Source organism: Pagrus pagrus, assembly GCF_965226575.1.
Source record: "Pagrus pagrus genome assembly, chromosome: 12".
Taxonomy (NCBI): domain Eukaryota; kingdom Metazoa; phylum Chordata; class Actinopteri; order Spariformes; family Sparidae; genus Pagrus; species Pagrus pagrus.
The window spans coordinates 28,051,220-28,077,795 of record NC_140196.1 but is presented as its reverse complement, the minus strand read 5'-3'; the positions used below and the strand labels follow the sequence as shown (position 1 = coordinate 28,077,795).

Genomic DNA, 26,576 nt, shown 5'->3' with positions numbered 1-26,576 from the left:
GGGACAGACACTGCTTTCATCTCAGTGACAAAGGGTGCAGGGTCATGGACGATTTCATTAAAAAGGAGGTCCATAAGCTCAGTGACATATTCTAAAACAAAAGGAGAGAGCACAAAACATAGCACATTGTTAGAGTAATTAATAGTCTAAATCTGGCACAATGGCAAAAATATAGAATTTTTGTGTTTACAGCCTAGATATTTATACCTCGTCACTCAAGTCTTCCCAAAATGTTGCCAGCTGGGTGAAAGGGTTTTGAATTATACATATTATAGAGATGACAACTTAACCTGTAGTATAGCTTGTCTTCACCTCGGACACAACATGTTCCCCTCTCTTGGCCTTGGGAAATTTAATTTGGAACCGCCGTTCTCCTGAAGCAGTCCTTGCTTGGCTACGTGCAGAATTCTCATTGAAATGCAATGCAGCCAGGTAAAGCCTGGTAAAAGAAGGATTTGTAATGGATTACTACAAAAACATTTCAAGTGCCACGGTCACTAGTGTAGACATAAAATGTTGTAATGTTTTCACTTGTCAGTTTTTCACTTGCATAACGCACAAGTCAAATTGCATTCTGGAATCTTTTAACTACACAATATTGACATGATTACAGCACAATTTACCTGCAGAGCATTCCCAGGTATGAGAAGGCCACATTTTTGGGTGCGAAGCGCAGAATCACGCTGTGGAACCCCTCCAAGGCAGATGTTTGATACAGGGGGCTCAGCTTCTTTACATCACCGAGAATGCGCTTGTTCATGAGCACCTTCTCCAGCCTGTAGGTCGGCTTTGTTGCTGGAGGAGAAAAAAGTTAGAAACGTGTTGATTAGTGTATAGCTGCTGAGAACATATTAGAGAAGTACAAGTAAAATACATAATGCTGTTGAAAAATGGAATACCAGGCTTCAGCCACTTCTTCTTATCATTGGAAGGGGCGTGGAGGCACTCAGGGAACAGAGGGTCGTCGTGAACATGCACATTCTGAATGTGGTTCAGAAGTGATGTCCACTTTGCCACTGTTACCTCTCCGCTAGGTGAACCACATGCTGACCAGTAGAGGTGATTTTTTATGCTTTTTTGCCACGATTTCACCTTGTGGCAGTCCTTCTCCTTGGAGATGGCTTCCACCTTTTTGGTGAGGGCTGAGAACAGTTTGTAAGGATGTAAGAGAATTTTCACAGTGGGTGTTAAAGTTGCACAGGATTAGCAGTCATACAAATAATAAATAAACTACATTTTCCATATTATCTCACCTTTACATAAATGCCACACATCATAAAAGTGGTCAATGTTTGGTTTCTGTTCCCGAATGAACACCAAGGAAGCCACTTTGACACCAGATTTTTCAAGGAAGTCCAAACTCCGGATCAGCCCTTCCTTTTCCATGCGGACACTGCTTCCCACTTCATTGCTCTGTGGATCAACAGACATAACAAAGTTACTTCATTTAAAAATAACAACAAATTTTCAAGCAAATAATCTACTTAGTCTCTATTTACCTGTACAAGTTGGATATCAACAACTTTGTTTGTTTTGAGATCCATCAAGGAATATGAGCCATACTTTGCACAATGGCCAGGACTGTCAGCACGCATGTCACCAGCAAGAGATACAGTTTCCCTCTGTTTCAGTTCCTCAAGCTGGTCGGTCTGGTGTGATCGCCATTTATGCAGCACGGAAGCCAGAATGTAGTTATGCACATGATTACGGTGTGTCATTCTTGAGAAGGTTCTCACGTGCATTGCATTCAGCACCTGTAAAGTAAAATCAGAGTAATCAGTGGCACTCAAACAATGTTCACAACATGCACTACATCTCTCAGTAGCACTTTGGGATACACTGGCCCCAGAAACGGAAATGTGAGTAGAGCAATATTTTAGCAAGGGGGAAAAGAGAGCTGTGGGAGAAGCACACATGTATATAAACACACCCTGAGTTTTTTTTTACATTATTTCATTGTTGTAACAAACCTTGTTAGTCTGGATGAAAGAGGAGCCTGTGTAGTATACAGCGGCTGACAGGTGCAGATTCCCTGCAGGAGAGCTGCCCAGAAGTGGTTGACTCTTCCACTGTCTGCTGTAGAAGCAACTCTGGTGGAGGCACTTCTGGGTCACAGAAAGGAATGTTCCTTTTACAAATGTCTCTACCTTGCATACTGTTGAGCAGGTGGGGCAGATTTTAAAAAGCTCAAGCAGACACTCCTCGTACACCAAATACTTCACCATGTCCTGCACTGGCTTGGTTGTTGCTCTATTGACAAAGAAAACCACAGGCAACAGTTGTTACAAAGTATATTATTATACATATCAGAAAGTAAATGCTGATGTGAGAATATATATGTTGACAAATTCATTGTTACTATTATGTAAGATTAGTAAGGATCTATAACAAGCAAAGTTATCTTACTGTTCACTGGTGGTGTCAACTGACACAGACATGGGGAGGTAGCTGGAGTCATCAGGATCTACAAAGCTCACACTAGGTTCAGACTCCTGAATAGATGGAAACTCCAAGTGAGGACGCTTTGTTGGTGGGTTCTCAGGTAAGGCTTTCCGCTTTAGTGGAGTTGAAGACTGTAGCGGAAGAAACTGGAATGTTGTGTCACCCACAGCAACACTCTTTGTCGATACTGTAGCCTGAGAACCTGGAAAATATATATTCAAATTATGATAATGTATGATAGCAATGTAATAATCAATCAGTGTTTTTTTCAACTATTATGCTATTTATACCCAGAATATGGCAACACCACAGACATTTGAAAAGTCAAACTGAGAACAGGTACACATACCTGTACTGTTTCTGTTGACAAGTGTTCCTTTGGACAGTTGTGTTGCCACAGTCTTTTTCCCCACAAAGCGGTCTGTTTGACATCCAATTTCCCTGGTGTCTTTCTTCACGTCACCACACTGGCACGCTGCCTCTCTTGTGGTTGGAGGAGACTGCTTTGTCAAAACGAGATAACAGTAAAAATTACTTGTCTAATAAATCTTGCAGTGATGGAATGTCAATAATACATTTACTTTACAGTTATTTGTACATTACTTGGGCATTTATTCTTTATGCTGTTTTATCTATATCTACTCTTACTTTTCAGAATAAAATTTCCTGTACAGTGAATCTCCACATGATTATTTTGAATGTCTGTGATAACTGAAGGATTGTATGTAAGCAGATACAATTTTCCTAAATTCTAAATAAAATGTAATATAAAACCCTCTTTTTATCAGCTGGAAAGTGCATTGTTACTGAGCTGACATCACGAGTGTACCTTTTATAGATACGCGGTTCTCACAGAACAAAAAGGCGCCAAACATATATCATCTTATATAGTATGATGCATTGCTATTGATTAACTAAACAAAAGCATGCTGTTGTTAAAAATGAGCAGATTCGTGCAACAGTGACAGTAATCCAAAATAATACCAGCTGTGGAGCAGCTTTAGTTTTGAAATAACCGAATCATGTATGCTGCATGAGCACAGAAAATGATAACTCACATATCGACTCCGTTTAAGCTAGCTGCTCCCTTCTGTGAAAAAAACCGCGCTCAGGGCGCTCATTTTAGGTGTCCCTCGGTCCATGTTTTACAATACACACAAACGTAAAACCCCGGTCTACATACAATTCCTTGTCATAGCTATATTGGTGCACATAAAATATTACCTGTGGATTATCATTGTGCTGTCAGATGGACTCAGGGAATGAGGCCAAATCATGTCATGACTACATGCAATAACATTTGCTAACATCACATGGGCATGACAGGATGCACAATGTAAAATCACTTTCAGGATTTGCACCTTCAGCAAAATGCATTTAATTAAACGACTACAATATTTATAACATAAGCACACACTTACACTCTCTGCCGGGCACGTAATGCCGGTGGCGGAGATGAGAGCACCTGCTGTCGGCGGGAAGGAGAGGGTCGGTGGCGGGCACGTAATGCCGGTGGTCGTCATGGTGGCACTTGCTGTCGGCCGGACGGGAGGATGCAAGCCGGGGATGGAGAGGGTCGGTTCGGCCCCACTGACCAGCATCAACGGACTCTGCAGAAATCCAGACTTTACCTGGTGGTAGTTGCTGTAGCTATCGGGGGTAAAGTGGACACTGCAGAGACGGGTGTTGGTGGTGATTTTTAACTCTCCACAGTAGCTCCCCTTGACAAAATCGATCCACCGTTTCCTTAGGTTGTCGTCGGTAGGAAACTTAAATAAGCTAACTGAGCCATTACCCTGCACACTGTGGCATCCAGGAAAGATGCAAGAGCGACGTGGAGGAGACATGACTGGTTAGCTGACTGGTTGACTGGTTAGCTAGCTGCAAACTATAGTAAGCGATGCTAGAGACTCAAGAGTGAGCGGGAAAACCACCGAAGCTAATGCGCTGAACGTATTTATACAGCTGCCGCAGCAGGGCGGGGTTTATGCTAATCATAGCCGCGTTACGTAACGCGGCTATGATTTCTGACCCGCCCATTAAATCCTGAACACAGAAATGTAGAAAAACAGTTTGGCAGCCTAACTCCATAATTTAATTCTAAATGGTTGAATTACTTTTTACATGTTTTAAGGGAATACATTTATGACCTATTTAATGTGTTTAGAAGAAAATGGCTGAATTTGCTTTACACGGACTTTAACTTATTGACACTTATTCCTGCTCTGACTCAGTCTGTTGTTTTAGCATTTGGGGGACTTTTAGCGATAAAAACAGAATGCAGTGTTCATCAATGCACTAATCAAAAAGAATATGGTGATGTTATACATCAATTGAATCAGCCAGACCTGGTCTAAAATCAGTACTAAGCTCGTTTATATGTCCAACATACAGCTAAAATCACAACTATAACCATAACTTCATATCAAACTTCATGAAGCAGCTCATAAACGATAATTCGGGACTATAGAGCAACAATATTTTATGCAAACAACATAACCTACCCCTCAAATGAAAGCGGAGCCTCAGCAGCTTCCATCGCTACCGAGCAAAGCCATCTACAACAAAGCGTCCGAAAGCCAGCAGCCAAACCGCAACAAAAACTAATTGCTTCGCCGAATGATGGTTGAAACCCTGACAGAGTAGCTGTGATGACAGAATTAGATTACCAGCTAGCTGCAGTGCTAAAGCCATTTACACGAGCTCCGGTCCGGCTGTAACAGACGTGATGCAAACAACGGGAGACACGTTCTCGCATGACACAAAAAGGACACTGCCTTTGTTTTCACAAAAACAAATTGCCCCTCTTCCCACAAACCTAGCTTCACAGCGGAGTGTGTTCAGGCCAGGGGAGGGAACTACTGGAAGTCAAGCGTTGCGTTCAAGATCGTCTTGTTAAACAGTTTAAAAACAAAGACAGGATTTGGATTTTACTCTTTCAGAAGCTACCGCTGTTTAGCTAGCTGACGGAGGATCCAGTGAAAGCTGACACACATTTTATGAAATAAAAAAACAAAATAAGCATGTGTACAGAGTGTGTAGTTATCAGATAACTCCCTAACGTTTTAGAGTAATCTGTTAGCTAACAACCAGCTTGAACATTAATTCATGCTGGCAATAAGATGAGATAAAATAGTCGTGACATTATTAACTCGAGTAAATTATTATTAATTATATAAACTTAAGCTTCTTTAAGTCCGTCAAGGCTGTCAGTCGTATAAAATATAAAATATGAAAGTCTTACTTTTCGAGGTTCATCCCACTCGCTGGTCCCGGCTGGTCCACACTGCAAGCCAGCTGGTCCACACTGCAAGCCCGCTGAAGTTCACGCCGTGTGTGTAAAATTGGCAGGTCATTGTGTATATTTTCGCGGAAACGTGTAAAACTTGCAATGTCTCTTGCAGCCTCTGGTGTCGCTATTGGACACACGCCTTGGTCTCACGAACCCATCCTGCCATGTGACACCAATATGAAAGTCTGAAAGGCAGGGCCATAACAGTAAAACAACTATATTAACTGATAAAACTAGAAACTAAGTAATCACACATATATTCATAATGACTTATACGATTAATATTCAATAATTACAACATTATAAAGTTTTATGTTTACGAGACCATCAAAATTGGTTCCTTAACGCGATTGGTCTTGTAATGCTGGTGAGTAAACCTGAAAATTGGTTTTGTAAACCATGTATGCCTACTCACACACACACACACACACACACACACACACACACACACACGTTTGTCTCAGTAGTTTTCAGCTCCAGTGGCTAACATCTAAAGCTAAAGCTAATGTTAAAATGTGACACATTAGCCACAGCCTCATGAGTTGGCATGAGCTTTCTAAAATAGAAAGTAACGTTACGTTAATGTCTTGACTTACCTCGATTTCATTATGGAATGCCTTGAGATGTCTCTTAAGATTCGTGGTGTTTTTTTCCTGCGATTTTGTGGTCGCATTTCTCCCCATCTTTTTCGGCAACACATTCGGTTTTCTTTTCCACTTCTATGTAATGAAAGTGCGTTTCTTCTTCTTCTCCCAAAGACAAACCCCGGGTGGCCGGCCATCAGTCCCTTTCTTTGTGTCAGACTTAACTTTGTGTCTTCAGTTGTCGTTAACGTTAACCCACCGCAGCTGCATTCTAAATAATGCCGCGTGAGTGGGGATTGAGGAAGCGATGTTGCCTGCGTCTGCGCGGTGCGACCTGATGCAGCCCCTGAATTGAGACTCAGGCAACAGAAATATTGCAAAATAATAATAATAGCGAGACGAAATAACATTATAACATTTTGTCTCGTCTCGTTTTGGTCAACGAAAATGAAGAGATATTTTAGCAACGTTTTTATATTGTAAACCACATTTAGTCCCATTTTTATTTGCAACAATATTGCATTATATATTTGATTATAGTTTTCGTCACATGACCACCATTTACTGTACGTTGCGTCTCGTCTCGTTTCCGTCAAGGTTTGTTGACGACGATATTTAGTCATAATTTTCGTTGACGAAAGCAACACTACCCCCGACCGGGGTCATGCCTATGTTCCCACAGCCCAATGGTCCCACAGCCCTATGTTCCCACACTTCTAAGAATTTTGGGTTAGGGAAGAGGAAGTGGTTAGGGTTAGGGAAGAGGAAGTGGTTAGGGTTAGGGAAGGGGAAGAGGTTAGGGTTAGGGAAGGGGTTAGGGTAGGAACATAGGGCTGTGGGAACATAGGGCTGTGGGAACATAGGCATGCTCCCCACCCGACCACCAAAAAAAAGTTATCCCCTGCTAAGTGAGGAGGAAGAACGGGTCTGCAAAATAAAACACACCGCCCGAAAATATGGCACAGCACACACAAAAACTAAATGAGCAGCAGCAGCACAAAAAAAAACAGTGGCATCCACAAACGTGTGCAAAAAAACACACCAAAAAGTAGACCACGTGAGGTAACGGCAAACAATACAAAGTATGTACAAGGCAACCTTCCCCCTTTGTCAAAACACGCTACAATTAACACAACCATGATACAGTTTACCAACAAAAGTAACTGTGCCAAAGACAACAATCCGCACCCACACACTGAGGCAAAAAACAAAAAAGCCTTCAACGCCCCATCACACCTCACCTAAGCCTACAAACACAACTCAATGCAGAAAACCACATTCAGACGAGCCCCCAAATATGGGGGCTTAAGGTCCCGGCCAAAAGGAACAAAAGGTGGTTTGACCTTCCCCCTTTGTACTGCGTGTGCAATCAAATCATGCAGATAGTTCTTCATTTCTCTATACAGTGGTTTGGGCACAGACAGGTAGGTTTTTGCAACAGGCTCGGTATATTTTAGTGAGATAGAGAGCTGTAACTTCTTTATGCACCCAATGTCATTTTCTGATTTAGAGAAAGAAGCTGATTTATCTTTTAACATCTTTTGTACCACTTTCCTTTCAGGCTCGGAGAGGTGACATAAGTCAACTGGAGGGTCCCGTGTATCACTGGAGCATTTATCTTCTTCTACATCCACATTACTCACTATAGTTGAAGGTGTAGGATGGGAATGCTCAAAAACAGATGCAGGATAACCTGCTTGGGTAGGTTGCACTGTTCCAGTTATTGTTCTCCCAGCTAACACAATATCATGATCTGTGGGGTTCTGTACGTCAACAATGATGAATGGTTTTACTCCCTTTTCCAGTTTCACAAGAGTGTCACAGAATTCCGACCCCTCTGCCCACTGTGGGTTTACATCAGACTCAAATAGCAGAGTGGTGGCTTCGTGGAAGGCAGATGTTTGCACACGGCATTCGACTTTTACTGAAGTGTGCTTAGGTACATTCAGTCTCTCTTTTGTAGTCTTAACCATGTACTCAAATGTCTGTTCAGCACTTGTTCCACACAGGGTTGGACATCATTCATCTCGAAACCAGGGAAGGCCGCTGCAACAGTCTGGATCAGCTGATGCTTGTCAGTTGTGTTGGACTGAGACCTGAGTCCCATAAAGCTCTGGTCATTTGACCTTGGAAGTAACAGTCAATGAGATATTTATTTCCAATTAGTGGGACCACCTTCACTCGTGTCTTTTGTGTCGGTGCCTTAGCATGGATTGTCTCACATGTGGTTTGTGCACAGTGATTTTTATGAACAGTCCAGTGTTCACCCTGGCAGGACTTGGAACAGTAAAGTGTCTCTTTGCACAATGCACATTGTTTTAGTTTTGTTTTATCCTCTTTCATGCCACAGGATGCACAATGCTGGGACAGTGTTGTCACTCCCTGTCCCGCTGGAGCGACCCTCGTCCATTTAAAGGAACACCTCTAAACTGTCTTGCTCCTCTCATTCTGCAGCCAGCCGGGAAGTGTTCGCTGCCGCCGCACCAATAACAGTGTATACAGTCCTCCATATTGTTTTGCTGACAGCCAAAACATCTTCTCCTCTGCCGGGAGGCTGTTGTGGGGAATGAGGGCTGAGTGTTGAATGTGGGGCTGTACTGATTCTGGTTGCTTTGTGGACCATAACCTAGCATGGACCCTTGACCCTGTGGTGACATTTGTGGCGGTGGCGGGACTGTTATTTGCTGAAAAGTACTGTTTTGTGCTCCCCCGAGCTGACCTCGGCATGGTGGAGGTGAACACTGGGGGTTCTGCATGAACTCTTTAATTAGAGAAACTTCTGCTTTCAGGTCATTGAGGACAGTCATGTTAGACTGCATCTCTTTGAGCTAGAATGTCTGGTTGTACTTTACTGTTATTCTGCTGTTTACGTTCTCCTTCTTCTCTGCATTACTGTCACTGGTCTGAGAAGAGTGGATGGTTGCAGCGCGTTGTGGTGTTACTCTTCTCCTCTTGTCCAGTCTCTCATTCTCACAGGCACAGGAAGTGTTCAGTTTTTCCAGTAACATTTCATCAGAAACATTTGGCAACTCAAGGTATGGTTGGAGATCATGCTTGATGTTATCACTCAGCAGGCCAGTCAATACTGTGTGGAGAAACATGTTTTGGACAAGCTCAGGTTCATATTTCAATCCTGACCCTGATTCTTGTGAGGCAAATAAGATCTTTTGCCTCAGGTCCAATGCACAGATGACAAAGCTTTGAGGGGTCTCTTTTGCATCTTGTACTTGAACTGAGTTGTTTATATAAATCTGTTGCACCTTTTTTCCTGATAGTGGCACCTGAGAATTCAATGGTAAAGTTGGTAATGTCAGGTTAGTTTTTCCTTCTAGGTAGCTCCGGAGTTGCATGCCAGGAGCAATGGCTCTTATCACAGTATCCATCCACAGTATCTCCACATCTGGGAAACTCTTGCTTAAACCATGTTCTATCTGGCGGGCTAGGCTGGAAAAAGTAAGGCGGTCTTTCTGCCCAGGCTCACCGATTTGTCCAGATATTTTAAAATCCTTATGCCATGAAGGGGGGGACTTGAGAGCGGATAGAGGGAAGAGCTGGCATCTTGTTGTACGTGGTAGTTATCTGTGCTCTGCTTGCAAGTTTCTCACCCTCATTTTTTTTCTGCATCATTGACAGCTTATTTTGCAGGGCCTCAATTTCTCTGATTAATTTAGTCTTTAGTGCTTGTTCACTTTCCATTTGTAACATGTTAACTTGTTCACCACACTGGGACACAGTTGGAGATGCCTCACTGACCATCTGACATTCATCAATTTTGTCTCTGAAACAAAGGAGTTCAGCCATACCTTTATCCTCCAGTTTCTCTAACTCCTCTCTCTGTAGGTAGCCGCTTATCAGCGAAATAAGGGACGTCCTGCTCTTGCCACTTACATGCTCAAATTCTGGTCCAGCAATAGTCAAAAAGTCACACAAGTCCACCAGATGGTCCCTTGATAATGTGCATAATGCTTGTATTACCTTCAACTGCAATTTCTCTAGCTCCGATGACTCCATTTTCCACGCGGCAAGGGGGGGAGGGGGCAGCAGGAGGGGGCAATTGCGTTAGCTCCAAGTAGCAGCGTTAGCTCTCCTGGTAGCTTCAATGTACCTCAGATAGCAGGCAGGCTGTGCTCAGAAATCCTGTTGCTCACCGTTGCTACTTTTCCTCCTTATGTCGCCGAACTGGGTTAGTTGAGGGAATGAGTTACAACTGGGTCAACTTCAGCTAAAAAAGTTAGCCCATGCCGTGCTCATCCCAGCGGTGCCTCCAAAATGCTACACCCCTGAACAGGGGAAGACATAACGAGTGAGAAACGACAGCGACTGTTGCACTCTCAAGTCAGCATGTTGTTTTATTAATATTTCACGGCAGGGGAAGACATAACTCACGTTGGAAACAACAGCGATAGCTCCGCTCTCGTACATTGACCGGGAATCTCCTCTACCGGCTGTTTACGGAAATTACATCATCAACAACTTTCCCTCTCCGTTTCCTTCAAAATAAGACAATATTCAAAATAAAAGAAATAACAACACTTATAGCATTATATTTGACACAAAGTGCGAGAGTAAATTACTTAATGCTTTTTATATCACCCACTACATCAACACTCGTTTCTTCACAATCTATGATAATACAATGAACAATTTTTTTAATCATTACCTCAGCCAAGGAGGTTAGGTCTCTGCCTGTGTCAGTATGTTGGTTATTGGTTTGTTCTTCAGTAGGATTACACAAAAACTACAGACCTGATTTCCACAATATCTGGATGGAGGATGGGTTTCGGCCCATAATGGACCCCTTTTAACCTTGGTGTGGATCCGGATAAATGGACGGAATTAGGAATTTTTGTGAGTAGTGAGTGCACTTTCATGCAGATCCAAATAAATAATTGTGTCATTTTACAAATTATTTTCTGTCAATTATGTATGACTACGTGAATTGATTGAATCCTATAATCCTATTAAAGATTAAAAGAAAACCAAGAATAAATGGAACGAATTGTGGAGTGTGAGACCTTTTCTCGACAGCCACTTCTTTTGTCACACAACAATAACGATAATAAAGTCACTGCGCTGGACCAGTACTGTCCAATCTGTGACTAAACCAATCCATTTGAAAAAGAACAAATGATCTCTGGGGAGTCACGGGATCTACTTGTCAGTGTGTAGTGTTCTCCAGACGCTACAGACAAATGGACCGAAGTTAGAGTTAGTAACCAGTTAACAGCTAATGGAGCTAATAGCTTACAGCAGAGCTAATGTTTAAAAAGACACTGCAGTACAGAACATTTCTGTTCAGAGGAACATGAAATGTTTAACAGTGAACTGCAGGTTAATATGACAAATTCACACTAAATACATGTACTAAAATACTTCAGCTCAGTACATTTTGGGGTTACAGACACTTCACATCGTCAGAAATGAAAGTAACCAGATACAAGCAGAGAGCAGGTGGTGGAGTAGTGGCTGCAGGGCACAAAGACCTCAGTGCAGTGGCAGACAACTTTTTTTTGCTCAAAATAGCAACTTCATTACTTTCATAATTAATCTCTTAGAGATCTCTGAGTGATTGTATTATTGGTTCAGTCAAGTTTACACAGGACAGGTGACACGTAACATGAAACTTCTATTTTTCCTAAAAAAGAAACCTTCTGTACCCTTCTGTAGAACTGCTATCTCAAAACATAATTTGGGTTGTTTACAGCATAATAACATCTGATTTAATGCGATAGGAGTCAAAAATGATTTTGTCTGTATACAATTTGTAATTTGCCTAAGCTGTAAGGTGCTGGAGAAGCTTGAAAATGCACTTTGAAAATGCTTTAAAATGTGCAGGAACACCAAGTTTAAAGTATAAATAATAACTGAATACAATTTGAATTTTAAAAAAAGTTAACTTTTTGTGTTGAAAGAAATTATAATGTTTTGCTTGTTAATATTTCCTCTTATTCCTTTATTAAGAAAAAACATGTCATTTCCATTATGCCCCTAAATTTCTTTATGTGCTCCTAATTTTTAGGAGGGAGCACATGTGCTCCTTAGGAAAAAAGCTGCTGCTCAGCTGCTCAGAGCCAGCCAGGTCTGGAGGATAGAGTCAGGTCCAGAAGCCGGCTGGAGAACAAACACCTATGTCAAATCAGATTCTGGTTTTATTGGGGGCCATTTACTGACAGGAGGAGAGCTCAAAGATTTTATAGACTTTAGACTTTATAACTTTTGGGATTAAATATGGATTTATCTTCACTTCCGTTTATCAACCTTAGTGCAGCAGTAATCTGCAGAGGAAATGTTACTTAAGGAACGTAACTTTGCAGAGAGAAGGGGGGAAAAAAAGAGACAGAGCCATACTTTCTAGTAAAGACCTAGGCATTGTATGGCCCGCAGCCAATTCCAGAACCACACCATTTTACTCATGAAGCTAAAAAAAAATAATAAAAGAAAATATCAAGTGAAATTACCTTCACTGGCTTTTATTTTAAAACGCCTGTGCACGGTGGGTAAGCTTCTTCCTTCTATCACAGTTAACTGACGTGAGTGATGTTTGAAGTAGCAGCATAGCAGTAGCAACCACCTTTTTAAAGATACGTAATCACTTTATAATTGAGGTATGAGGTATTTACTGATGTATTTGATGTTGTAAAACAACAAATGAAAAAAATGAAGCATTCTTGTCATGAATCTTTGGTCTGAACAGGTTTTGTACAAGGAAGAGGAGAACCCCCTTTCCCTCTAATACCAACAACAAAAAATAGTCTCCTTTATGCGTCCACAAACACTGTAGTCCTTCAATTTCAGTTTTAGTTGATTTTCAGCAGCGGTTTCTTAAGGTGTTTTCACGTCAGGGACCTGGGCCCAGATCCGAGTACACTTGACCCCAAAGTCCAGTTTGTTTGATTAGTGTGAGCACAAGTGTACCATACTCGGGCACAGTTCATAATCCATTCCCGAGTATGGTGGTCTCAAGTACGGTTCATGTGGACCCTGGTACGGTTCGCGTAAAGGTGTCAAAGCAACTGTACCAAAACATGGAAATGGGCCACTATAACTGCTCTGCTATGTGTTGATAATGCAAGTATTTGCTTCTTTTTTTGTGTATATTGGCGGATCACAAAACTAGCTATTGTACATACAAAAGTACGCAGGTATGGAACAACATTACTAATGTGAAAGCTGACCGGCGGCACAGTTCAATACAATAGGGTCTGTTGTGAAAACAGTCTTAACTTTCAGCTTTCCTGTTTCACAAACACAATGAAAAACCCAGAACTGTTACATTAATTATAAAGTATTTTGTTCTACAGTTTTAACCTGTAGATCAAATTATTATTTGAGAAGGAAAGTTTTTCAAATTCAAAACAAAAGCTCTTTTGTATTTTGTTGTAAAAAGTATTTTGTATTTTATATATTTTTGTATTTCTGCCCAGCAAAACACAAATTACGAAATACTTATATATAGATAATTAATATAGGTATTTTAAATACATTTAATCGAAATACTGCCCATTTCTGACTGTTTGCATAATGTTCTGGCGATGCTGAAAGCTTAAGACCTATTGGGATGACATGACAATGCGCAGACGTGCCCTTTAGACTCTGGGGGTAACAGCAACTCCATGGGGTCATTACTTGGAGTGACGTACGCAGGTTAATTTACGTAATGTAATATAACATAATTTACCTAAGGTATGTACACTTACTTATATAACATACTTATTTTACCCGAACGATGATCATCTCCTTCATACCTTTCTAACCAAACTGTGACCTTTTCACAACATTAACCGCATATAAGGTAACCTGGCAGTCTCATAAAGATGTTGAAGTGGACTTTGTCTGTCTGTATAAGATGGGACAAATAGGTATTTGACAGTCTGGGAATGAGAACAGGGTTTGTTTTGCTGGTAAAGACAGTCTGGTATTGGACAAATCTGCACAGGGCAAATAATTTTGGGTGTGTCAAATGACAATCCTACAGTGCCCCTAAAGGGACAAAAAAGGTTTTTTCTTCACATGCCCAAATTATGCGTGACAATCAGTGGTATCCCTTAGCCTGGGATATGTTTGAAAAGGAAGTTTGATACGTGAACACTATTTATTCATTGAGTGTAGTTACAGTGAACTCGGACTGCATCATGATCAGGACTCGCAATGAGGAGATGGAGTGTAGCGATTGTGTGAGAGCTGTCTCTGACTTTATTTACAGGCTTTCATAAATCATACAATCTATATTCGCAGGTGGTGAGGATGATCCAGATGAGTTGACTGGAGAAGGCAGAGTGTGCGGCGAGACTGCGCTGTCTCCGCGCTGTGGCCACTGCAGTGATTTCACACACAAACGACATTAAAACATGTATTTGGTGAAACATGAACAGTAGGCTTTTCATTCTTTAATTCTTTTTTAATTTAATCTTGGATTTCTACCATCGATTATGATTACTGGATCATTTAGTTACCAAAGAGTCTGGCCCTCTCTGCTGCGCTCCAGGAAAGGGAACGATGGCACAGCGCTCAATGGGGAAATATTGATTTAAGATTTGTGTTGGCTGATATTTTTACAACTGTAAGGTGTTTATGGAATAATTATTACACTTCACTATAAGCGCAAATATGAGGCTATTACAAATACAAGGTTTATGAAAACGCTCACGAGAAAAGAGACAGTGCAGTCTCCGCCACACACACTGCCTTCTCCAGTCAGCTCATCTGGATCATCCTCACCACCTGGATTGTATGATTTATGAAAGCCTGTAAATAAAGTCAGTGACAGCTATCACACAATCGTTACACTCCATATCTTCATTGTGAGTCCTAATCATGATGCAGGCCGAGTTCACCGTAACTACACTTCAATGAATAGTGTTCACCTATCAAACTTCCATTTTCAAACATATCCCAGGCTGAGGGATACCACTGACTGTCGTGCATAATTTGGGCATGTGAAGAAAAAAAACATCTCGTGCGCACAAGATACATTTTTTCGTGCTCATGAGAAAAGGTTCTCGTGCTCACGAGAAACGTGGTTTTTTTTCCCCCCATGTCCGTTTAGGGGCTCAATACAATCCTATGAACTGTAAAAAAAAAAAAAAGTAAAAGAAAAAGAAAGAACAGAAAATCATGCTAATTTACAATGTTATTTATCAACCTTCCAGAGGCTTGTCAGATAAGCCTCTCAGATGTTTATTTCAAGTTTTTGCAGCAAGCAAATGCAAAATGTTTTCTCAGATGCCTGGAATTCTAGGTAAAACCCTTTCTGAACCTTTTATAGAGTGTACTTTCATGTTTTTCTGCAATGCTGAAAAAGAAAAAGAAAAAGAAAATACATTGTTGAATATCAAGATACTGTATATGCATCAACAATTTAAATTCAAATTATTTGGGTCATGGATGTAACTATCACAAGCAGGTCTCAAAGGAGATTAAAAAAAGACAAATAATTTTCACATTTACATGTTTACAGCTGACAGTAAACTGTTCAAAACAACAGTACAGTGAACAGAAAATACAACTCTGATGGGCCCAAACGATGGCTCTCTCTCTCTCTCTCTCTGTTTACAGGCTTACATAACTCTAAACAGTCTTTGAAGCTAATCAAATAGTGTGTGTGTGCCTACTGTAGTCTAAGTGGAGCAGGTGAAAATACCCAGAGACAGTTTCTCATGGTGATAGGTGAAGACTTTCTTACAGTGGGGTTTAGGATTTTATTTAGGATAAAAACTGATTGTATGGGTTCTTATTAACATATGCACACTGCCAGGAACATTTGTGCAGGGGAACAGTATTTGCATCAGACCGTGATGTCAGCGGATTTCCGTCTGTGGAAATATACATTTGACCAATGAAATGTTTGTTTCAGCTGATGTCCAGGTCAAAATGGGAGAAAACCTTATCAATCTGGTCTCACAGCATACTGTATGAAAATGCCACAACTACTACCTTAACAACCAAGTCTAGGACAATATATGGCTAGAGATCACCCAGCAGCTGGGATAACAATGAAGATGGTAATGTAGCTGATATTCACTTGATTATGTCATATGTTGGAAAGGGGCTTGGGGTCCGGGGGAACTTATTGGGGCTCATTCACAAAACTTGAATGACCACATCTTATTGTGAAGTATAGTTATGAATGTTTCGCAAACGGGGGGACGGGGACGAAACTGGATTGTGGCACAGTGGATAATTCTCACAGGACCTGGTGTGCATAGTTGTTGTGCATAAAAGTTGCATGCTTTACCAGACCGTACTATGAGAAGCAGATCATGTCATCAAAGCAGCGGTGACAATGGCAATGCAAGAACAATGTTGCTTTCTCAACAAGTTCAGCAACTGCTTTGTGTGACTTGTTTCCTGACTCAGCAACAGCTTAGAAATGCTCATCAGGAACAAAATGAGCCAAAACAACTCATTAAAGGTAATATTTGTGGTTTACCTTTGCCCTCATCATTGTGAGGTAGCACTATTCATATAAACAATTACTGGATTAAAAAAAAGTTATTTTGGAGAACCTCCAATTGAGTAAGCAGAAGGTGGTGAGCTTTTGCATTATCAACAACTGACCGGGTTCGTACGGGTGCTGGAAATCCTTCAAAATGTTTGAAATTTAATGTGACGATTTCAAGGTCCAAAAAGTACTTGAAACTGCTTGAAATTCTAGTTTCAATTAATTTCAAAATAAATGACTATCTGGCTGAATAGTTAGCTTTTTTAGATAAAGAATAAAGTAAGTTGGAAAGAGCCAAATTGCTTGCCACTGAGTCTGTGTCTGTTACAAAAGTGTGATCTGCCAGTCTGTTTTGATGTGGGAGTGAGAGGGAGATGACAACATGCCAGGAGGTTGTCAATAAATATAAATCATGGTCAAGACCAGGACCAAACCTTTGAGTAGCCTCTTGCAAAATCTGTCAAAAGTTCACAATGGAGAGTGGGTGCTAATGAGCCACATGAAAGGAAAGCCATAGTGGAGAATTTTGGAATAAGCTAAAGTAACACGCTATGTTTGTTTAAGCTAACTGCAAGCTGGCGAATTCAGAGACTCAATGATTGAAAGGCATTGAGGGTGGTCAATACATGGTAGTACTACTAGTAGTATTGTATGTGTGCATGCAACGTAACGTAACAGCTAACATTACCCAGTGGTAACGGTGACATAGTTCCTTCTCGCATCTGAAAATGTCAGCAAACATAAAGGCCAATGCATGACAAGCCAACTTGTGGCAAACTGATTTTGCCATATAATAATGCCCAATGAGCAATATCCCGCTCATAGGAAGGTCACCTGCCAAGAAACACTGTCATAACGTTTTAGTAACGTTTCAGAAGTAATAACTCAGTTTCCCAGGAGACACCTGAGGATTTGACTAATTCTTGGAACAGTCATTACCATTCCATAAGGTTTGTATGTAATGCTCCATGCTTTAATACCTGGAGCATGATTGGTTCATTCAACTCAACTATATTTATACTGCACTTTTCATACAAACATGCATCCCAAAGTGCTTTACATAGCAAAATTAAAACAACACAGACAAAACATGACAACAAATAATAAAACAATGAAAATTACAAATGTAATACTTTTTTTCTCTCAATGTCCAGTTAAAATTTCAGTTCAGTTGACACATGATAACTCAAAAGTGATAATTCACATTGATCATGACCAGCAACCCGTGAATGGCGACTCAAGTCACACTTGACGTGAAAGTGTAATGTAATATAACGATATAGGGCAAAAGTCTTGACTATCCTGTGTTTGACTTGTATATAGTCGAATTTGCCAACAGACAACTGATTTAAAATTCCATTTAGACTTTTAAAAAAGTTTTCTGAATTTGCATGATTAAATTCATTAAAAGGTTAAAGGTTAATTTTGTCATTTTACAATACCAGATAACAAAAAGAGTTTAAGTCCCTTTATGCTACATTAGAGAGACAATTCAGAGTCTCAGCCTGAGAAAAGAGGCTGATATGTAGTCTGGTGGTATGGCAACGGATACTTCTGCTTTGCCAGATGGCAGCAGGGTGGACAGACTGTGGCTGTGAGAGTGTAAGTCATAATGCTCTAACCGGTCAATTATCCTATGAAAACAATATTGGTTAGAAATATTGCCCCCCAGCAAAACATTCAAGATACTCATCTGGCCCCCTTCCATCCTTTTTCTCTAGCTGTCCTCTACCATCCTCCAGGATCCTGCTCTCAATTCTTGGAGGATTTCTCGATTTTTTTTCATCAGATTTGGTGACTCGTGTTGATAATATAGTAATTGTTGGTGATTTCAACATTCACATCAACAAAGTTTACGATCCTCTTAACAAGACTTTCTCAGACATCATCAACACCTTTGGCTTCACCCAGTTGGTCCACCAACCAACTCACAATAGTGGCAACAGCCTTGATTTAGTTTTTTCAGCTGGCCTTGCTGTGTCAGATTTGGTTGTCTCCCCTGTGCTCTAGCCATATCTGACCATTATCTTACCACATTTCAGGCTGTTCTGTCCTTTTCTCGCCTTGACAGTAATGAAACCTTTTCTGGTCGGCACATTGATGCCTCCACAGCTCCTAAAATCGCTCAAACACTGCCAAATATTCTTAAACATTTCTCCTCCTTGTCTGGCCCCCTTTACACTTATACAGATAATTTAGATACAGCACTGTGGAGCACTCTCGACTCTGTAGCACCACTAAGGCAAAAAAAACATGCCTTGGTTTACTAAAGAAACGCTCACCCTCAAAAGGACCTGTCGAAATCTTGAGCGTAAGTGGCATTCTATTAAACTTGAAGTGTTCCGTCTTCCCTGAACGATTGCCTACTGAAATATAAATGTGCACTCATGTCCGCATAAACCTCCTACTACTCCAGGCTTATTAATTTAAATGAAAACAACTAGAAATTCCTGTTCGACACAGTAGCAAAACTCACCCAGAAACAACCGACTCCCTTTTCTGCTGTACTTTCTGCTGATGATTTTATTGTATTTTTACCCGCAAGATTGGCATAACTAGAGATCAAATTGATGGTTTGCTCTCTAAGCAATGTCTGGACTTCACCTCTTTGCAAGTCCCCTCCTCTGCTCCTCAGTTGAACTGTAAACTCTCTGAGTTTGGAACAGTCTAACTTAGTGCCTTCACCATACTCGCTCTCGCTGCCAAACCTTCAACCTGTCTGCTAAATTCTCTCCTTGCACCACTTCTTCTAATTCTAGGTTCCTCACTCCTCAGCATCAACACATCACTCGCCACTGGCATAGTGCCCTCAGCCTTTAAATCCGCTGTTATTAAACCTCTACTGAAAAAAACAAACCTCAATTCAGAAATCCTCGAAAATTAAAGTACCATCTCGAACCTTCCTTTCCTTTCCAAAATACCGATGATCTATCTTTGTGAACCCTCCCAATCCAGCTTTAGATCATTCCACTCTACTGAAACGGCGACCAATGATCTTCTGCTTTCCGCAGAGTCAAACCAAACCTCTTTGCTTTTGCTTCTGGGCCTAAGTGAAGCTTTTAAAACCATTGGTCACAATGTCCTATATCAGTTCGAGAACCAAATTGGTGTTAAAGGCTTAGCTCTGTCTTGGTTTAACTGTTATTTGATAGGACACACTGTGAAGTCCAACAACATGACTTTGGACAAATCAAAAATGAAATGAAATGTTCCACAGGGGTCTGTCCTGGGTTCACTACTACTTTCTATTTATACGCTGCCCCTCGGTGCTATAATTTGCAAGTTTAATATTAATTTCCACTGTTATGCAGATGACACACAACTATATTTATATTTTGCCAAATGACCAGTCTCAAATATCGAACCTTGAAGAGTGTCTATGCGCTATTAAGGACTGGATGTCATCAAACTTCCTGCTCCTTAATGCAGATAAATCTGAACTGCTTATGGTTGGTCCTCCTAGCAAGAGCCATCTGTTTGGGGACACGTCCCTTAAATTTGAAAATTGTGTAATTTCCCATAGCCTCTCCATCAAAAAAGTCGGTGTCACTTTGGATTCCTCCCTTGCATTTGACTTACATATTAAAGATAGTACTAGAACTGCCTTCTTCTATCTTCGCAACATTTCACTAACTGTCTGATGCTAAAACCCTGGTACACGCCTTTGTCTCATTCAGACTTGATTACTGCAATGTACTGTTTTCTGGCCAACCCAAACCTAGTGTGAGCTAGCAACTTGTTCAGAATGTGGCTGCTACGATCCTCACCAAAAACAGAAAATTTGATCATATAACACCCATCCTGTCCTCCCTACATTTGCTTCTGATCCTGGTTAGATCAGATTTTAAAGCGCTCCATCTTATTTATTTGACCTCATTACACATTATTTGCCAGCACGCGCTCGTCGATCCCAAAATGCTGGCCTTCTAAAAACTCCTTTGGCTACTAGGAAATCTGCCGGCAACAGAGCCTTTTCTTACCGTGCCCCCCATTTATGGAACAAACTCCCAGCCACGATTAGGAAGGCTTTGTTAAAATCTGTTGAGATTTTTAAATCCAGGTTACAAACCCATCTCTTCTCTCTTGCTTATGACCATCCATAAATTGTCTTAATTTATGTGTGCCCTTTCTTTTAAGACCGATTTTCAATGTCATGACTGCATTTTGCACTTTTATTGTCTTGCAATGGTTTGCCCTCGTCAAACAACTAATGTGGGTTTGTGAAGCCCATTTGGGCATGTAATGCGATTTTGGGCTATACAAATAAACTTGACTTGACTTGAGTAGTCTACAAACACTGAGCCAATAGCCAATTGTAAGATATTGCAAGGTCTTGACAACTTACCAGGCAGCAGAGCTAAAGCTCAGTGTTTCATTTGATTATTTTCAACATTTTATATTATATACAATTTCTTTATGTTTGGTGATACCTCATTTTTTCTGTAAAGTTCAATATGTTCATCTATCTGCAGGTGTGGAACATCAAGATGTTCATTAAACAGTAAGATTACTCCACAGGTGTGCTTTGGACAAAACAGCTGAAAGAGTCTGAGAAGTTGTTAAGTGGGAAAGGGATGAAGGATGCAAAATATAGTGTAAGCTGGGAGAGTAAGTATTGTATATTGCCTTACGAATAGATGGGAGCTGCAGTGCAAAGCTGGCTTAGTATCAAGAGGCAGCTGAAGGAGACTGAATAGGTGGAAAAAAATGGGACAGCCAAAAGGAGTCAAATAGTATTAAATCTCATCAAATGCTATTAATGAGACTGAATTACAAAAAATTATAAAAATTGAGTCATATCTTCTTCCCGAAAAACATAACGTCATGCGTGCTAACCTAAGCTTGTACTAACCATATATCGTTTGAGACCCTCAGGATATCAGGTTCAGTACAGTGCTGTTTCTAAAACCCTGCCTAAAATGTATCATGAATCTCTCTAAAATCTTGGACAAAAGTGGTAGTTAGGACAAATTAACAGTAGCTGTAACAGCAGGGACAATACTTGACAGAACTTTTGAAAACAGAGAAGAAGGTATTACATCCACAGTGCTGGAAGATAGTGTTGTGTAAGGTTAATCTAAACAGTTATAATATGGGCATGTTAATGCCTCAGCCAATCAGAGGAGTTGTTGTTGGTATGTGGGGAATACGGATGTGACGTCATTGTGTACTGGTCTCCAAGTCGGAAGTAAACAGTTGACTGCAATTCGCTCTCTGTCTCGTTATTATGATATGGTAACGTAACATGGTGTCAGAATGAACCTGTAAGAAGTTTGGAGAGGAATGCGCCTCCAAGAGTGAAGTTGTCGAGACGAACGGAAGACGACGTTAGTGCTAGCGGCTACAAAAACAAAAACGGCTAACGCTAGGCTAACAGTCAAACGGACAGAGTGGAGAGGGGACCCAGCCGAACGTGCGTCGGGGGAGACGTAAACAGGCGAGTAAGCTGCAGATAAGCAAAGGAGAAGTTAAAATAAAAACTGGAGTGAAATAAAGATGGCAGACAACCCTCCAGTGCCAGCAAGCAGCGTCCAACTGGCTCCACCTGGTAACTTTGACTTCAGTAATGCAAATGAATGGCCAAAGTGGATAAGACGGTTTGAACGTTTCAGGATAGCATCAAGTCTGGATAAACAGTCTGAAGAGTATCAAGTAAATACATTGATGTATACTCTGGGAGATGAAGCTGAAGACATATTGAGTGTTTTGCCATTAAGCAGTGATCAGAAAAAGAAATATATAGATGTAAAACAAGCCTTTGAGAACCACTGTGTGAGCAAGAAAAATGTCATTTTTGAGCGTGCACGATTTAACAGACGAAATCAAGAGCAAAGAGAAAGTGCAGAATCATTCATCACCGCTGTCCATAGCCTCGCTGAACACTGTGCGTTTGGAGCGCTAAGAGAGGAGCTTATCAGAGACAGGATTGTCGTAGGACTAAGAGATGCAAAGCTGTCCGAGTCATTACAGATGGATCCTGATCTCACACTGGAAAAGACAATATCCAGAGTGCGCCACAGTGAAGAAATAAAGAGGCAGCAGCCAGTGCTGCGTGGCATTATGAATGACAGACAGTCTGAAAATATAGATGTAATGAGTGCACGGCCCAAAGCCCAGTGGGGCCCTAAAGAAGGACACAAACACACTGCACGTTTCAAACCAGGAAATAAGGACAGAGCCACGGGCTGTGGACGATGTGGAAATACAACAAGCCACCAGTGGAAGGATTGTCCTGCTAAAGATGCAGAATGCCGCAAATGCAAAAGGAAAGGACATTTTGCCCGGAAATGTCGGTCAGCTGGTGGCATCCATGACATCACAGAGGATTCTGCAGAGTATGACCTCAGCTTTCTCGGAGAGGTGATCATCAACATGGACAGTGTGGAAAATGAATGGTCAGAAAATCTTGAATTAAATGGAGAAACAAAGGAGTTTAAATTAGACACTGGAGCTGGAGTTACAGCGATCCCGACTCACCACTACTCAACAGACAGACATGGGACATTGCTGCTGTCCAAAATACCCCTGTATGGTCCGGGCAGGCAGCCCTTGGAGGTAAAAGGGTACTTCAGAGGAAAACTGAAGGTGAGAGATAAACACACTGAACAAGACATATATGTGGTGAATAAACTAACAAAACCACTGTTGGGGCTTCCAGCCATTAAGGCTTTGACTCTTGTAAAGCGAGTGCACACAGTCCAAGTGGGAGAAGATTTCATAAAGTGTTACTCCACAGTCTTCAAAGGACTGGGGAAACTGTCAGCACCATACAAAATTGAACTGACACCAGGTGCCACACCATATGCTTTGTCTGCCCCACGTCGAGTTCCCCTCCCACTACGCGACAAGGTGAGGACAGAACTGGATCGGATGGAGGCAATGGGGGTGATAGCTAAAGTCACACAACCCACTTCATGGTGTGCGGGCCTCGTGGTGGTGCCGAAACCAAAATCAAAGGAAAGACTCAGACTGTGTGTAGACCTGACACACCTGAACGTGTGGGTCAAGCGGGAGAGGCATATCCTGCCGAGTGTGGATCACTCACTAGCGATGCTGACAGGAGCAAAGATGTTCACCAAATTAGATGCCACGTCAGGGTTTTGGCAGATCCCCCTGACCGAAGACAGCGCTCTCCTGACCACTTTCATCACTCCATTCGGCCGCTATTGTTTCAACAGGCTGCCGTTTGGAATATCCTCAGCCCCAGAACACTTTCAGCGTCGGATGACACAACTTCTCGAGGGCTGTGAGGGTGTGGTGTGTCATGCGGACGACATTTTGGTGTATGGCAAAGATCAGAATGAACATGATACAAGACTGCACCAGGTGCTGATGAGACTTAGAGAGGAGGGGCTGACTTTGAATAAGGAAAAGTGTGAATTTGCCAAAAGCAAACTCATGTTTCTTGGACACAGCCTCTCGACAGAAGGAGTGAAACCCGACCCGGGTAAAGTCAAAGCCATACTGGACATGCCGGAGCCCACCTGTGTGGCTGATGTCAGACGAGTGATGGGCATGGCTAACTACCTGGGCAAGTTCCTGCCTCACCTCTCCTCATATGCACAGCCCCTAACAATTCTTCAGTCAGAGAAGACAGAATGGTGCTGGGGGACACCACAGCAGAAAGCTTTTCAGAAGCTAAAATCAGAACTGAGTTCACCCAGAGTCCTGGCTGTATACTCACCATATGCAGAGACGCGTGTGTCGGCTGATGCATCGTCGTTCGGGATTGGAGCAGTTTTGATCCAGAAACAGCCAGAGAGTGAAGACTGGAAACCAGTGGTGTTTATCTCCAGACAACTATCTGCCGCCGAGAAACATTATGCTCAGATTGAGAAGGAGGCACTGGCAGCGACCTGGGCATGTGAACGGCTGCAATCATATCTGCTAGGTATGTGCTTCACAATCGAGACTGATCACAAACCCTTGGTCCCTTTGCTGAGTTCCAAAGCGCTGGATGAGCTTCCTCCTCGTGTCTTGAGATTTCGACTAAGACTGTTGAAGTTCACATACAACATTGTACACGTGCCAGGAAAGCAGCTCATCACGGCGGACACGCTGTCACGAGCTCCGGTGGGTCACACAGCCACACAGGAAGAGGAAGAGCTGGAGGCTGATGTTCAGATCTTTGTGGACTCCATCAGACAGTCTCTCCCAGCCACTGAAGCAAGGCTGCTACAGCTAGCAGAGAAGCAGAAAGATGACCCGGTCTGCAGTACATTGAGACAGTACTGTCAAACAAAGTGGCCTGACAGAGCTCACCTGCCTCCTGATATCGGTCCCTTCTGGTATGTGAGAAATTACCTGTCCATGGCTGGAGATCTTCTCTTAAAGGGACAGAGGATCGTCATCCCCAGCTCCTTAAAAGATGAGATGCTTGACATCCTCCACCAGGGTCACCAAGGGATAGGAAAGTGCCGAGCCAGGGCCCATCAGTCGGTCTGGTGGCCAGGGCTCTCAACTGAAATAAAGAGAAAAGTGGGAAACTGCCCCATATGCATCAAACACAGGATCACACAGAGGGAGCCTCTGTTGACAACCCCTATACCTGAGAGACCGTGGCAACACGTCGGAACGGACTTATTCATCTGGGATAAGAAAACCTACCTTGTAGTGATAGACTATTTCTCTCGCTATATTGAAGTGGCACACCTCCATGTCGCATCAGCAGAAACAGTCATATCGGCTCTGAAGAACATCTTTGCCCGGCATGGAGTTCCAGTGGTGCTCATGTCAGACAATGGGCCGCAGTATGCTTCTTCTCTCTTCAAAGACTTTGCCAGTGAGTATGGTTTTACTCACAGGACCAGCAGCCCGCGATACCCACAAGCCAATGGCGAAGCGGAACGGGCAGTGGCCACTGTCAAAGGCTTATGGAAAGAGGGAGGAGACTACGCAAAAGCGCTACTCAGCTACCGAGCCACCCCTTTGGAGAACGGATATTCTCCAGCCCAGTTACTCATGGGGAGACAGTTAAGAACCACACTCCCTCAAGTGCCCAAAACACTGAGTCCACGCTGGCCAAACATCAAACAGCTCAGGAGCACAGAGACACGAGGGAAACAGAAACAAGAGCAATACTATAACAAACGCCACAGAACACACAATCAACCGGAGTTACACCCAGGCCAGAGTGTATGGATCACTACAGAGAGCACTCATGGGACAGTTGTACAGCAGACAGCTGCCCCGAGGTCATACCTTGTCAGAACAGAGGATGGGCTGTTGAGGAGAACCCGTACACACCTGCGAGCAACCCAGTGTCCACCTCCTGATTCAACCAACAGAGAGGACACTGACTCAGACAGTGCAGTCCAACCTGTAGCAGAGCCAGATGCTACATATGTTACAGGCTCAGGCAGACACTCACGTCCGCCTAAAAGACTGGATTTGTGATTTGACAGGTTAAAAGGAGTTCTGGACTGTGATTGTCATGGTTCACATGGAAAAAAAAAAAAAAAAAAAAAAAAAAAGTTGATGAATGAGAATGTAACCGTGAATGTTCTGGAATGACGGTTTAGTTTAAGTCAAGTTCAAAAAGGAATTGAATAGAAAGAAAGAGAAAAGAAAAAAAGAATTTGTTTAGAATGCTTGAATAATAATGTTCTTTACTTAAAAGGGGGAGATGTTGTGTAAGGTTAATCTAAACAGTTATAATATGGGCATGTTAATGCCTCAGCCAATCAGAGGAGTTGTTGTTGGTATGTGGGGAATACGGATGTGACGTCATTGTGTACTGGTCTCCAAGTCGGAAGTAAACAGTTGACTGCAATTCGCTCTCTGTCTCGTTATTATGATATGGTAACGTAACAGATAG

General features: G+C 42.0%; 1 protein-coding gene across 1 annotated transcript in view; it reads left to right on the top strand.

The window, feature by feature from the left end:
• Positions 1-26,576, top strand: part of LOC311267010 (class I histocompatibility antigen, F10 alpha chain-like) — a 501,763-nt gene that overhangs the window by 209,781 nt on the left and 265,406 nt on the right. The gene's annotated exons all lie outside the window — the stretch shown is intronic.